Here is a 14,555-nt window from a genome sequence, read left to right on the forward strand (position 1 = left end):
TGCCCCCCATCTTAGCTCCCCTGGGTTTCCGATCACTGTCAGTGCCAGGAGGCTTCTTCCATGCTTTCCCTTTTGCCTCCCTGCATTGTGCCTACATATGCAAATTAACCGCCATCTTTGTTGGCAGTTAACCGCCATCTTGGCTGGTGATTAATTTGCATATCTTGCTAATTAGCCAATGAAAAGGGTAGCGGTCGTACGCTAATTACCATGTTTCTCTTTTATTAGTGTAGATAGAGGCCTGGTGCACGGGTGGGGGCTGGCTGGTTTGCCCTGAAGGGGTCCCAGATCAGGGTCGGAGTCCCTCTGGTGTGCCTGGCCAGCCTGAGTGAGGGGCTGAGGGCCGTTTTCAGGCTGGCCACCCCCCCTGGCAACACAAGCTCCCAGCCTCTCCTTTTTTTCTGGGATTTATTTATCTTCTATAATTGAAACTTTGTAGCCTTGAGCAGAGCCAAGGGCCGGCCATGGCAGGCGGGAAGCTTGGCTTCCTCCATCGCTGGGGGCAACCCAAGCCTCCTTCTCTCTCCAGCTCTGTGGCCGCTGCCATCTTAGTTGGGTTAATTTGCATACTCAGTACTTGATTGGCTGGTGGGTGTGGCTTGAGCATAGCAGAGGGACAGTTAATTTGCATGTTTCTCTTTTATTATATAGGACTATGTGACTAATGTAGGTTGTTCATCCTCCTTGAACTGCATCTTTCATAACAATATGTGTCTTGAGTGGGTACTTAGGGATATGATATGTGACAGCAACATAGCTTACATGATATTGGAACTCAATAAAGTTGCAACATAAACCCTTTGCCCTGTGGTCAAGAAAGTCCATGACCCATGAACAATCTAATATTTTGTCCAACTTCTTGGTAAGAATAGACACCAAGATCCATTTGTGCGTTTCATGCATTTGGCCATTTGCTCCCTGTAACTTTCCACATGCCATTTCCATGTCAGGAGTGTTGAGCAGATTTCTCCCACCTTCAGAAGTAAACATAATTGTGGGTGAATTTTAGAGAGAGCATGTTGGTTTGGTTGGTGTGTCCATTATGTTTGGGCATGAATAAACAGAAACATTTACTTATTATTTGGATTTTGGGAATCATTTACTTTGCCAACTAAAGTGCCTGCCTAAATTCATGCACAAAAGGTTTAATATATTTTACACTTACTAGAGGCCTGGAGCATGAAATTTGTGCCTGGATGTGGTCCCTAGGCCTGGCAGGCGATTGAAGTGCTAGAGTCTGGGGTGGAAGGGCAGGTCCCAAGTGACCTCTGGGCCCTGGGCAACACCTAGGCTCCCGGGCCCCACACACCCTGCTCCATCTGAGTCAGGACACCTGAGTCCCCACACGGAGATGCGGTGAGATGGCTGGATGCTGCAGGCTGGGGTGCAGTGTGGGCCCCTGGGCCACCCAGTGGCACTGCATGGAAGCTGAGCAGGCAGTGTGCTCTCTCCCGGCCGGCCTTGAAACCGGCTCCTGCACGAACCCACGGGGAGCCCTACCAGCTCCCGTGGTCCCAGTGGCTATGGCCCAGCTCACCCAGAAGAGGCCACACAGGTGTGGGAGCAGACACCTTCCAGGCACCCGGCATGTGAGCGCGGGGGCTTCCCCAATGCACGACCCCTCACATGCCAGGGGAGGGTAGCAGGGGGAGTAAGAGCAAGCTTGGAGGACACCCCACATTCTCACTGCACCTCCATCCCCATCACCCCTGCCCCGAGGTAGCTGGTGAGCGGTTGCAGCATGTCCCCGATGCCCACCATGTTTCGCACCATCCCCTGGTGGTCAGCACATGTCATAGCAAGCAGTCAAACTCTGGGTCTCCTAGTTGAACTCCTGGTCCAACGCAACCTGAGGGAACAGTTTGCATATTAGGCTTTTATTATATAGGATTGAGTGTCTTCTGTGTACTAGCCTCAGAGGTGCTTTGTCTGTCATGTCTATCATTACAGAGAGGGAGCCTAACAGTTAAAAGTCATACTATTTTCTACAGCACTCCAATCTCACCTGATATAAGCTCTGAATGAACGGAAACAGCACGCACAACCTCAGCACCGGGGTATGTTTATTGCCCCAAAAGGGGGACTACATTCCAAGAAACTGACATCAACTCCAGAAGAAAATGTCCCAGAGGTTAAATCACAACTGCCAGGAATGAGGCAGGGGCCTCACTTGCTTTGAAGAAATCTGCTGATGCAGTTGGATTTGGCCTGAGCTTGAGCTCAGAGCTCATAATATCCTGGTCCATCTAAAAATCAAATACAAGTCAATCAAAAATTATTTTGGGCCTGCACTAGGGAGGCATGTTGGAGATGCAGTTAAGCCTCATAATGTGTCTGCCAAGCTTCCTCCGTTTCCACAACACAATTAAAAACGGCAGCTCGAGGCATAACATCTACTTAGCCCCATTTGGGGTATTCGCCTTCTCGGGGTTGTCTGCTACAATCATCCTTCCAGGAGGACAGCCATCAGTAATGCAGACACGTTCTTTCCATCATCAGTTACATTAATTAAATCAATAGTCCACTGGCAAAGTAGGTTTCCTAAATTCTATAGGATTTGGCAATCATGGGCACTGGGAAAAATACATTTTTAGATTTACTAAAGGAACAGTCTAGCTTCTGAGTCAATCTTTTGATGAGTTTAAAAATACCATAAAACTAGACAAATAAGACAGCTGAGGAAATTGTCAATTAGAGCTCCATAACCTCTCTCTCTCTCCCAAAGTGTACTGAGTCCATCCACAAATATTAAAAAATCTGTTTCCCAAACTTCAACACATAATGTGCGCGCACACACACACACACACACACACTCACATAGAAATGTATTTGAGAATCCTATATGTGGGACATAACAACAATATCGGATTCACCTGTAGAAGCCAGGCTGAGTCCCCAGGTGGGGCTAGGTATTTCTATTCTAGTGCTTCCCTCTCATCCTATGCTGCCTTCTATCCAAAACAAGACAGTGTAGCTCAATTATTAGTATTTTAGTGTAAATCTATAGACTTACTTTTTGAGAATATGATTGTAATTTATTCATCTGAAATTTTCCTCAGCAACTCACACAGGGTTTGGTGTATAGGTAGTGCTCAAGAAATATAAATAAAAATGTAAAAACGAAAACAAAACCCTCAAATTAGAGTAAACGTTAGAGACTAACTACTCGCACAGTTTTGAGGACAAGGCAATCAGTGTGGGATGATGTTAGGAAGGTATAAGAAGAAAGTGAGAATAGGTTACTAGTAAGTGTTTGCAAGGAGTTTATACACTGAGTGTCCAGATTATTATGACCACCTGACGTTTGTAGGCAAATTAGCCGTACACTGCATTGTATGGGATATGGAAGCCGAAGGCCTGTTCAAACACCTTTGCTGTCTGCAGTTACCAAGATAAAACGTCTCAAATTCGCACAGGAACACAAGGATTGGACAGTTGAGCATTGGAAAAAAGTCATGTGGTTCGATGAATCACGTTTCCAGTTGCATCATAGAGATGGCAGAGTGAGAATTTTGTGGAAAAGCATGAAAGCATGCACCCCACATGCATGAGTACAACCCTTCAAGCTGGTGGGGGCAGTGTTATGGCCTGGGGCATGCTTTCCTGGCATGATTTGGGCCCTTTAATTCGTGCGGAACAACGTCTGAATAGCACAACATACCTAAGTATCATTGCTGATCAAGTTCATCCTATTATGTTGATGGCATATCCCAATGGAGATGGCTTCTTCCAACATGACAATGCACCATGCCATGGTGCTCGTATTGTGCAGGAGTGGTTTCAAGAACATGAAGGAGACTTTACCTTGCTTAGGTGGCCCCCACAATCACCAGATCTCAATCCAATGGAGCATTTGTGGGACGAAGTTAAAAGAGCCATCAGGCAGCTGGTTCCACAACCATTAAATCTCACAGAACTGGACAGTGCTATTTATCAGGCATGGTGTCAGATTCCTCGCATCACCTTTCAACATCTCGTGGAGTCAATGCCAAGAAGAATCACTGCAGTATTGAAGGCAAAAGGTGGCCCAACGAAGTACTGATGGGGTGGTCATAATAATCTGGCCACTCATAATAATATATATCCCACATTTAAAGGCTGTTAAATCACATTGTTTATCTATATCTTCAGAAAAAAATCACTTCTACTGTCATGGTAAACAACCTGCTTCCCTATTTATAATGGTCAGGCCCTCTAGCAACTTCAGCACAAAATTATAGCTAATTTGCCTACAAATGTCAGGTGGTCATAATAATCTGGACACTCAGTGTATATTTATCCATTTTAATTTTAAATGGCATTTTGAGTTTCATTTTTAAACCTCAATTCATCCTTTCACTCAAACATCCTATATAATAAAAGCCCAGTGACCAGAATGACCAGAGACCAGAACCATCACTGCCCCTCGGCGGGCTGGCCCCGCCCCCCAGCAAGCAGTTAGTGGCAATCAGGAAGGCAGGTGAGCAGCTGGGTGTGGTCAGGCAGGCAGGTGAGCATCTGGGGGCGATCAAGTAGGCAGGCAAGTGGTTAGGGGCCATAAGGCAGACAGGCAGAGCCCCACAATCAATTGCCTCAAAGAGGGAGACCCAGGTCACAGCCTGTGGGACAGATTCTGGGCAGCTGCGATGGGAGGCACTGGGTGGTGGACGCTGCAGGGCAGGGCTGGCACCACTGAGGCCCCTGAGCGGGCATGGTGCCTGCAGCCTGGCCCAGGCCCCAGGGTCACATCCTCTCCCTGTGGCTTCTGGAGGGCTGGACTGCCACTCCTCCTGCTATGATGCCTGGGTAGATCCCGAACCCTTCCATGACTGCGAGCTCTCTTCCAGGGCTCGGCCCCCTGACCAGGCTCCCCAGCTCCGCCCTGACTGCAGAGGAGCTGAAATACGCTGACATTCACAACATTGGGACCATGATCACCCCTTTGCACTTCCTGGAGGTGAAACTGGGCAAGAGGCCTCAACCTGTGAAAAGTAAGCTAGGTGAGGAAGAGGAGCGGGGTGGCAGCCAGATGCCAGAACAAGAAGAAGGAGCAGATGGAGTTTTTGCAGCAGGAATCTGAGTGGCTGGAGCTCATGAACACGGAACTGAACACCCAGATGGAGGAGCTGAAGCAGAAGCAGCAGAAGCTGCAGCAGCTCATCCTGATGCTCAGCTGGCATCACCCCACCTGCATCATCAGGACCGACAGCATTAAGACCCCCAACTCAGAAGGCAACCCACTGCTGGAGCAGCTGGAGAAGTGACCATGGGCTGGGAGGAGGCAGAGGAGGAGGAGGAGATGAGGAGAGAGAGGAGGAGGTAGGTCCCAGAGGGCTCTTCCTTGCTGCATGAAAAACTTTTCAGTGAGGCTCAGCACAGCCAGCATCGGCCAGGCCTTTTTTGTGAAACTCAGATCAGCCACATCAGGGGAAGAAACCCAGGCTGATGAAACCCAGGACCAAGCGCTGAGACCAAAGTAGTCCTGAGGGTGGGCTGTTTTGCCTGGGGCCAGGCTTGCAGGAGGCAGGACAGAGACTCTGGGCCAGAGAGATGCTCAATCAGGCAGCTGCGGGCACTTCTCCAGCCTCTCCGCCAGGGCACCCACTCAAAGACCTCCGAGCAGCCAGGAAAAGCCATGAGTTGCAACCAATATTAGACTGAGGATGGAACTCAGAGTGAAACTGCAATCTGCCTGCCCCTGGCCCTGCCTCTGACCCTGACCCTGATCCGAATGCAAGGCTGGAGAAGGGCACAGTGCCAGGCCCTGCTGTACCCACCCACTGTGGTCCATTCAGTCCTGTCCGGAGTGGCAGCCATGGCACACCCTTGCCGGCCCTGCTGGAGTTGCTGTGGGCAGGAGGCACGGGGGTCCTTCCAAGGCACATGCTCACTGGATCTTTACTGACACACTGTCCTGGCAGGGCTTTCAACTGTACATGTTTTTTGTACTTTCTTTTTTAATATAGTTTTTACAAAAAAAAAGATTTTATACAAGCAATATATAAATGGATTTCTATAATCACTTGATGTGATGCAGTATAAATATGCTATAGTTTGTTTATTATGAACAGATATTCAGCAGTTATGGCTGTTGCGTGTAACTTCTAAGTACTGTAGTCTCTGTGGTTAGAGAGAGTGTTGGGGTTGGCAGGGGCGGGGTGCAGTACATTTCCATCCTGGTAAACCCTTCACAGTACTCAGTTCTGTATCACTCAGCAAACATTACTCTTACTTAAGAAAGAGAAAGAAGAAAGAAAGAAAGAAAGAGAGAGAGAGAGAGAGAGAGAAAGGAAGAAAGAAAGAAAGAAAGAAAGAAAGAAAGAAAGAAAGAAAGAAAGAAAGAAAGAAAGGAAGAAAGAAAGAAAGAAAGAAAGAAAGAAAGGAAAGAAAGAAAAGAAAGAAGAGAAAGAAAAGAAAGAAAAGAAAGAAAAGAAAGAAAAGAAAGAAAGAGGGAGGGAGGCCCAGGCCACCGGCCAGTGACGCTGTGGCAGGTGTGTGGCCGGCCAGCGATCGCCCTGCAGAGGGAGGCCCAGGCCAGTCAAGCCATCACACCCCACACCTGTTGCCTGCAGAGGGAGGTGACCGGTGGCAGGGGGGCAGGGGACAGCACTGCACAGATGGCAAGCAATGGAAGCTGTGGGGGAGGGGCCAGCTGCCTGCAGCTGGGGAAAGGAAAGCCCTGATAGACCCTGATCTCAGGCCAGGCCTATGGACCCTAACCAAGGGGTCCCGGATTGTGAGAGGGTGCAGGCTGGGCTGAGGGACCCCACTAAGTGCACGAATATCCATGCACCAGGCCTCTAGTATAATATATTAAGTTTATTTTCTGAATCACATCGCATAATAAACCCCAGGGGAGTAGCATTGAAAAGGAAGACTCTTGAGGACAGTAGAACCTTCTTAAGGAACATGTAATCTAACAATTGCACCTTCTAGACCAGCCGTGGGCAAACTACGGCCCGCGGGCCAGATCTGGCCCGTTTGAAATGAATAAAACTAAAAAAAAAAAAAGACCGTACCCTTTTATGTAATGATGTTTACTTTGAATTTATATTAGTTCACACAAACACTCCATCCATGCTTTTGTTCCGGCCCTCCGGTCCAGTTTAAGAACCCATTGTGGCCCTCGAGTCAAAAAGTTTGCCCACCCCTGTTCTAGACAATGGCATATTGATTTAAATGAATTCCTGTTTTGAAAACTGAAGAAGAAAAAATATTATCTTAAGTCAGTAGGTGAGAACACTAAAGCTCATTTAAATAATACATCATATATCTAGAAGGGGTTGATGTAGTATTCACACCCAAGACTGTCCCACCTAGAAGCTCTTCATTTTTTTCACTGCCCATAAAGCCTCCAATCAGCAGGAGGTTGTGGGTAGGTAAAGGGAACTGGACTGTGTGAGCAGGGAACAGGCCTGTCTACAATGAGGAGCCTAACAGCAGCCAGGTTTGGTTTCAGGTGAGATACATTAGGGATCTACTTATTGACCACTCTGAGCAGCTCCTTCTCTGAGCAGCCAATTTAGGCACCAAGGAAGTGAAAAATAGCTTCTCTAGACATTTTCCATTGCTCCAGCTCCAGGAGCTGACCACATCACCTCGCCTCACCCCAAATTAGTTCTCAATAAAAAGTACTCTGGCTACCAGCCATTTTTAGAACCATGGAAGCTGACTTTAGATCCAGCCCAAGCATAATTCCAAAAACAACACCGTAAAGAGAATGCCGTGGCCCGGAGAGCCTGGGCCGGATGGAGAGAGGTTATCTGACAGCATCATCCCGTTCATTTACTATTAATAACAAGGCAGCCTGCCTTCCTGGGCCTGCTCCAACCTGCTAATAGGTCCCTGGGGATGGCCTCCTCCCTCCTTGGCTGAGTGGAGCCACTGCTGAGGCATCTATGGACTTGAATTATTGTTTCTAACACAACAGGACCCTGCAGGGTTCTGACCTCTGAGTGACTTCTAGATTCACATGGAAGAATTCTGGCTTCCTGGCCCTGTAGTCTTCCATCCTCCTGATAAATGAGAACATTTAGTATGGCATCCCACTTCTCTTCTGTTTTCCATATAAACACCCTCCTTTAATAAAGGCACAGGCAATTGATTTAATTAAAGGTTAACACCACCAGAGCAACCTAATATTTACTCCCCACCCTTCCCATCTGATTTAGCATTTATGAGAAATCATAGAGAAGGAAAGAGGGAAAAGCATCAAGCCGGTTTTATAACTAAATAAATCAACAGTGCGGGAGGGCTTAGTGTAGTGACTAGAAACCTGCCTTTTCAATTAAGGTGTTTAGATTTTTAAGTCAGCAAGATTCTTATCCCTAGGTTTTTTGGGCAAAGCTCTTCCCCTTTTGAGGGTTCCATTTTCTGATCTATTCAATGACTAGGGTTTTTAAAACTTGCCTAATTATGAGACTCACATGAGATACCTGTGAAATGCAGATTCCCAGAACCCACCTCGGATAAACTACATGTGAGTCTTCAGAGAAGAGGAGGACACCTCGGTGTCGCTCATGCTGGACACATTCAGGCCCGGCGTGGATGGCCTGGGCTCTGACATCTTGTCCATATCTGATGTGATTCTAAGGCACCATTACGTTTGGGTTGTAGATAGAAACAAAACTAAGGCTCGGGATTTTTTCAAAACTTATTTGAAAGTGCTAAAATAAAAGTCAAAATGCCAGAAAGTCATGATCAACCGTAGAAAAATTCAAAAGCCAAACAAACTTATTTTGTATCTTCCCAAACTCCCTTTTAGAGGGCCCTGCTCTGTCTCTGTTGCTCTCCTCCTTCCTCCAGATCTTTGGCCCAATGCTGGGCTCTGACTTATATAGACTGCCCATCATGTCCACCTAAAGCGCTAGGGTTCCTGTTCCCCATTATCTCTGTCTCACTAGACAGTGTCTGAGAACAAATTAATATTAATATGTTAATAACTAGTTTTGGCATAAATGTATTTCCTCAGAAGAGTACTTGCATTTTAACTAGAGATATTACCTACATTTAAAAGAATGATTCTCTGTTGGAATTTTGAATAACATGCACTGTCTAGTGTGAAGATACTTGGGGCCAATGGGTTGCTTCTGACACATTAAATCACATCATGTGGTCATGGAAGAAAGTGCATTTACAGGGCTTTTATTTTGTAACACTTTGATGTGTATAGAAGATTTACCTACTAGGCTAAAAATATTTCCACTTCATCTACATGAAAAGGAATTTTGAAAATTTAATCAAAAATCCACTTAGCGCTTTCCGATGTTACCAACCAAGTTATTATTCCCCCCATTAGGAGCGTCCCTGCCCCTCAGCTCCTGCCAACACTGAAGCCTGGCTCCCCAGTGCAAGTGGAAGGATAAATTAGAGCCCTGTGAACTATGTGCATCTTTGAAATGTTTAGAAAGGAATTATGATGGTGTCAGAACCACACATCACAGCATTTGAAAATAATGTAGTCTACTTTTTTCTGTGAAGCTAAATGGACACACTTGATTTTCTAAATAATGTTTGCAACATTAATACCAAGTGCATGAAGATTTTCCTATGTGCAGATTAGACAACAATTGGAAGAAATGTTGCAGGAAAAGACACAATTTAAAGAAAAATATTTTCATAAGTGTTCATTTTACTAAGTTCCCATAAACCCTGAATAGGTAGGCCAAACACAGTTTTTGGCTTTTATAAAGAAACTATTGGCCCAGTGCATGAAATTCGTGCATGAGGGGCGTGTCCCTCAGCCCAGCCTGCACCTTCTCCAATCTGGGACCCCTCTGGGGATGTCCGACTGCTGGTTTAGGCCTGATTCCGGACATCTCTCTCACAATCCAGAACCACTGGCTCCTAACAGCTCACCTGCCTGCCTGCCTGATCACCTCTAACCACTCTGCCTCCTGGCCTGCTCCCCCTCAACTGCCCCCCCACTTGTTGTCTCACCCTTAACTGCCCCCCCACTGGCCTAATCACCCCCAACTGCCCTCCCCTCCTGATCTGATCACCCCCTAACTGCCTCTGCCTTGGTCCTACCACCATGGCTTTGTCTGGAAGGACATCTGGAAGGTCTCCCAGTCTAATTAGCATATTACCCTTTTATTAGTATAGATGAAGAGGCTCAGAGCCTAGGTTCCACACAAAGTTCTTGAACTATCATGGAGGCCCTTCCATCCTTAAATTGAGTTCCTGGGCAAATGAATGAATTCCCTATACCTTGGATTTCTCATTTAGAAAGCAAGTAATAAAATACTGCACACACAGTAGAATTTTTGTGAAGAATAAATGAGGTTATGCATACACAAAACTTAAAATAGTGCACCAGCACCCAGTCATCACATAATGTTAGTAGCAAGTGTTATTATTGTTATCCAATAGTTTTCTTACACAGAGGGGTCATAAACATTAACTGAAGACAATCTTTGCAAATCTAGCTCTAAATACTGTCTGTCTCTTTGGTCCAAATCATGACCCACTTCCTTACAACATGCTGAATAATAAAGAAAGTCTCAGGGATGCATTTCCCCCTGAGAATTAGACCGGGCAGTCCTGTCCATGCCACCTGCCCCAGGCTTCCTCCTTCATTCACATTCCAGGATGGCAGGGCCCTTCTTGATCCTCACTCAGCAGCCCCCTCTGCAGGTGGGAGGGAAAGACCAAGGAGAAGAGCAAGAAAACGCTCTCTCCTTGTTCACCTCAGGATTCACTGATAAAACAACAGACAGACATATCCATTGAAGGTACAGTTGTGACTTTCATTCTCCATGTGTCCATTTTAATGATTTTAATGTGAGTGAACCAGTGTGTCTCTTGATAAATTCAATAACTATTCATTGAAAGCCAACATTATGGCAAGTGCCATTCTAGGGACAAAAGATATATTGATGAAAAAGACAAACAAGATTTTCACTCACATGACCATATAATGAAGATGACCAAATGACCAAATGACAACTACAAGAATAATATGCACCATAGAAGAAAAGTAGAAGTTGTCTACTATAGTCAAGGATTTGTGGAAAATAATGGCCATTCCCAATACCACAAGAGGTAGAAACTGCAATCTATCATGAATCTAGAAAGAGGAAAGTTGGAAATAATTGGTGAATGGTGCTAATGAATAATTGGACATGTGAAAAACAAATTGCAGTTAGAATGATTAAAATAAGGGGAAAAGGTTTCTATTCAGAAGAGAAAAATACCTAAGAAGGTTATGTAAAGGAGGACATAACAAGCAAAAGCATCCTATATAATAAAAGGCTAACATGCAGATTGACCAAACAGCGAAACGACTGGTCGCTATGACACGCACTGACCATCAGGGGGGAAATCCTCAATGCAGGAGCTGCCCACTGGTGGTCAGTTGGCCCCCACAGGGGGAGCACCACTCAGCCAGAAGCCTGGCTCACAGACAACACCTGAGGGCTCCTAGACTGCGAGAGGGTGCAGGCCAGGCTGAGGAACCCTCCCCACCCCAAGTGCACGAATTTCATTCACCGGGCCTCTAGTAGTGCATAAAAGGAACTGAGGATGGAGCAAAAAGGTAACAGAGAGAGAAGCGGGGCCAGTTTATTCATGGCCTGGGAAGCAGTGCTAAAGATTTAGATTTTTATGGCAGCTGTGGAAAATCATTGGAACATTTTTAATAGAAGAATTAAGAGTTCAGGATTATTTTTAAGAGACCACCCCATTGCAATATAGATAAGTAGAACTTGTAAGATATTATGATGGGCATAAGAAATGATGAAAAATATTGATAGGGATGGTAGAAGAGATTCTGGATTGAAAAATTCACTAAAAGGGTATTGTTTCCTGCAGTGGGCAACACTGAAGGAAGATAATTGGAACATGCTGAGTTCGAGAGGTCTGTAGGGCATTTAAGTGGCAAAATTTAGAAGAAAGTTGAATGTGTGCATATGGAGGTCAGAGGAGTGATCTTGTTTAGCACATAATTTCCAACATCAAAGCTGTGTGAGTACAAGAATTCACTAGGTAAAGAGTATACAGTAAAAAAGTAAAACAATCTAAATTGAACCTTGAGTAACTCCAAACTTTAAAGACCCAATAGAAGAAAATAAACTTTATAATGGAGCTTTCAGTGAAAAAGATGTTCAGCTAAACGGAAAATGCTTTTCAAACTGAGAAGCAACAAGCATTTATTTGAGATCAGAGAATAGTTATTTGGAAAGCACTGATTCAGGCATAAGCCCAACTGATGTTCTGATTAGGAAACAATGGTAATGGTATCTATTAGAAAGGTAGGGGGACAATTACATCAATAAAAGGAATGCATTCTACTGATGCAGGTGAGGTACCATAGTGACACTAATTCTAACCAATGTTTTTATTTCTCAGTCCAATAGTCATGGGTCTTGTAAAAATAATATCTGCTTTCTTGTTACCTTGCTAATACTTTTTTGGGACAGAATGCTGCTTCAGGCCCAGTCCACAGGTTATTCTGTCCAGTTTGAATATTCCAAATGTTTGAAACATAAGACATGTGAGGCAATTCCTCTGCCCTGGTAGCTCTGCTCCATTTCAAAGTGGCTTTGTTGGTGTTATTTTTTACACAAGAGACAATGAATAATTCATAGGAGCCAAGAGGGAAGTATGTGTTAAAACAAGAGAATGGTAGTGTGTGAAGTGCTCACAAGAGGCCAAGTGGCAGTGGTCGATGGTCATACCCTGAGTCCCTTTGATGACTTAATGTAGTTGGTATGACAGAAGGAGAGAACCTAGAGAGTAAATTTGATGTTTTAAGTTCTGCTGAAAGAAAGGAGAAAGGGTAAACATTTATGTCGAATTGAGGTTGAGGTAATGCAAGTATCCTATATAATAAAAGCTTAATATGCAAATCAACCAAATGTTAGAACCACCAGTCGCTATGACCCACACTGACCACCAGGGGGCAGACGTTCAATGCAGGAGCTGTCCCTTGGTCCCTTGGTGATCAGTGTGCTCCCAGAAGCTGGGCTCACAGCTGACAAGAGCAGTGACGGTGATGGGAGCCTCTCCTGCGTCCACTGCAGTTTTAAGGCTTAATGAGCTGAGCAGTAAGGAGCAGTGAGCAGGCAAGCGGTAAGGAGTGAGAGTTCCCAGAATGTGAGAGGGTGCAGGCCAGGCTGAGGTACCACCTCCCTCCAGTGCATGAATTTCTTGCACTGGGCCTCTAGTAAGATTGTAAAGGGCTGCCCATACTTAAAAATCAAGGATAAGATCTAGAGTAAAGGGAAAAAAGAAGTTAATCTATATCTCAATTCCTGAGAAAGTAAAATGAGCCAGAGAAGACATGAAAATATGAGTTTTAAATTAGGGAGAAACATATCCTATTTTTTTATGGTTATCAGGACATTATAATATGAATACATGAAAGTTCAAGTAAAACTGTTTATATCATTCCTTCCAGGTTTTCTACTCCTAGTTCCACTGTTGTAGTTGGAATAAGAGTGGCACATGTGACTCGTTTTTCTGCTTCACTGGCCTTTCAAACAAGATAATCTATGTCTAGAACCAATGTAAAGACAACTGCACATCACCTTGAAATCCATTTGACCTTCATGCCTGGCTGGACTTATGCTGAGTTATTTCACTTAATAATAATTTGAGTGTGTTCTTGTCTAGAAAACAGCAGCAAGGGAAATGTCTCTGAAAATAAATGTGGGGTTTTTTTGTTTGTTTTTCCCCACTGTGCAACTCACTTCTGTGCCTGCCAATGGGCAGAGGCTAGACAATGGTTCAAGGCCACAGTTTGCTCTGGCATGGGGCACTGTGAGAAACACAGTGGGGCAGGCCTGCCACAGATCCAAGCTGGTGCATAATACACTCTCTTAATACTTAAATTGTCCCAGATAATCTATCTATATAATAGAGGAATATGCAAATTAGACCAGACGCCATAACATCATGACTGGACAGCAGGGACCTGAGGCTGCATGGTGCCTGGCCGGGCCGGGGGACCTCAAGGTGCACCCCATGCCTGGCGGGGCTTGACTGGGGACCTCAAGCAGTGCCTCCCACCCTGGCGCTGGGCCAGGAGACCTTAGGCCGGGCTCCCCCACCCCAGCACCAAGCCAGGGACCTCAGGCTGTGCCCTCTGCCCAACAGGGCTTGACAGGGACCTCAGACCATGCCCCTTGCCTAGCGGGGCTTGACAGGGACCTCAGGCCATGCCCCCCAACCCCAGTGCTAGGCTGGGGGACCTGAATCTGTGCCCCCTCCCAGCGGGGCTTGATGGGGACCTGAGACTGCACCCCCCACCCAACACCAGGATGGGGGACCTGAGGCTATGCCCTCCGCCTGGTGCCAGGATGAGGGACCAGAGTCTGCATCCCCCTCACGTAGAGGGGCTTGATGGAGGTGGGGCCGGCCGGGTCTAGGTCTCCTGCATTTTTGAAGCGCCAGCAGGTGGTGGCAAGGACTTCACTCTAGGTCCCGTGACGTGCCCCAGACTCTGACAGGAGGGAGATTTTCATACACAGTTTACTAATTTTCTTTCATCACTGACACTTCTATTATAGAGAAAGGGAAAATAGCAATGTTAAAATATTTCCTCTAATTAATTCCCTTTTAATGTGCATGAATTT

General features: G+C 45.7%; 1 non-coding gene and 1 pseudogene across 1 annotated transcript; one reads left to right on the plus strand and one right to left on the minus strand.

The window, feature by feature from the left end:
* Window positions 1-4,747: 4,747 nt before the first annotated feature.
* On the plus strand, window positions 4,748-5,243 carry LOC102429048 (annotated as a pseudogene).
* Window positions 5,244-13,655: 8,412 nt separating this feature from the next.
* LOC111823263 lies at window positions 13,656-13,786 on the minus strand. The gene has a single exon (XR_002826289.1). It is a non-coding gene; the product is annotated as a small nucleolar RNA SNORA42/SNORA80 family (small nucleolar RNA).
* Between the last annotated feature and the right edge of the window lie 769 nt (window positions 13,787-14,555).

This window comes from Myotis lucifugus, unplaced genomic scaffold, assembly GCF_000147115.1.
Source record: "Myotis lucifugus unplaced genomic scaffold, Myoluc2.0 scaffold_436, whole genome shotgun sequence".
Lineage (NCBI taxonomy): Eukaryota > Metazoa > Chordata > Mammalia > Chiroptera > Vespertilionidae > Myotis > Myotis lucifugus.